Raw genomic sequence first — 1,339 nt, forward strand, 5'->3', positions numbered from 1 at the left:
AATGAATCATGTCTCTGCAGCACAATGTCTGAGTTTTCTCGTCAGTGTTCCCATGCAGGAGGACAGCCTCCAAACTGGAGGAGACCAGATTTTTGTGGTAAGCTTCATGTTCCACTTCTTATGTGGTATTTTTTTTTTGTAAAATTTGTAACTACATATACACAACCACCTGCTTAATAACTCATCAAATTAATAGTATGGTGAGAAATGTTTTGGATACAAAATGTGAAAACTACAGCAATTTTTATCCAAAGTTAATTAATATTTTAAATTTTGTCAGGTTAAATAACCAGAGGCATGGCTCAGAACAGGGGAGACACTTCTGAGGAAAAGACTCAGAGTTTCACCATCACCATAAAGATAAGGGGTGGTCTTTAGAGGGTTCAGATTTTTTTACTGTAGACAGAGAAGATAGATGTTGGAAAGAGGACAAGAGGAAGCCAATTACGTTTAAGAGGAGTAAAAATAACTTGATAAGCCAGGGCTTAAATTTTAGCTTTAAAAACAAAGTAGGAATCCAGATGCCCCAGTCTGTTTCAAACCAGTTCACACCTTTTTGCATGTGGCATAACATCTCTTAGAGATTTAGGCGACCAAGATGCTTAATTGATAAGCAAGTCCATTCGGTAGGTACATTTAGATTTCCAGAATGAAACTTTACAAACACTTTAAATGCCCAAAAAGTTTCCTTACTACCTTTAAAGTGAGAAAACTTGTCAAATCAAGCACATAAATACCATTACCTGCCATATAATTGGCCTAATTATCCACTCCATTGGAGAGTTTTTCCTCTCCACTGTCGCTACAAGCATGCTTAGTGTGAGGGATTGCTGAAGAGTCAATGAGTCGATGCAATTAATTGGTTTTCCTTAGATAGAAAACTTTGAATCAATCTGACTGGATGAACTGGTGAACTGGAAAGTGCCTTGATATGATATATGATGTGGATTGGCGCTATAGAAATAAACTGAATTGAATTATTTTTTTAAGCTTTTTTTATGTTGATAACATACAGGCTACAATTTGCCATAATCAAATTTCATTAAACAATATTCCCCATTGATATTTATTTTGGAAACATATGAAGTACCACCTTAATTTATCCCACCTTTTATCTTTCCAGGTAAACATTGTCCCCACAACATGATATATGAAGAAAGTGTTTTTCCTTGCATGGATACATGCACACAGGCACACACAAGATCAGTGTGTGAGGAGCACAAAATCGATGGCTGCTTCTGCCCTCCTGGTTAGTTCTCCTCACCTAGGAAATGTGTATTTGGTCGTTACTGATTCCCCAACACACCAAATTACCTTTATGTTTGTCCCCAGGAACGGT

The sequence above is a fragment of the Cyprinodon variegatus genome, unplaced genomic scaffold (genome assembly GCF_000732505.1).
Source record: "Cyprinodon variegatus isolate N-32 unplaced genomic scaffold, C_variegatus-1.0 Scaffold1528, whole genome shotgun sequence".
Lineage (NCBI taxonomy): Eukaryota > Metazoa > Chordata > Actinopteri > Cyprinodontiformes > Cyprinodontidae > Cyprinodon > Cyprinodon variegatus.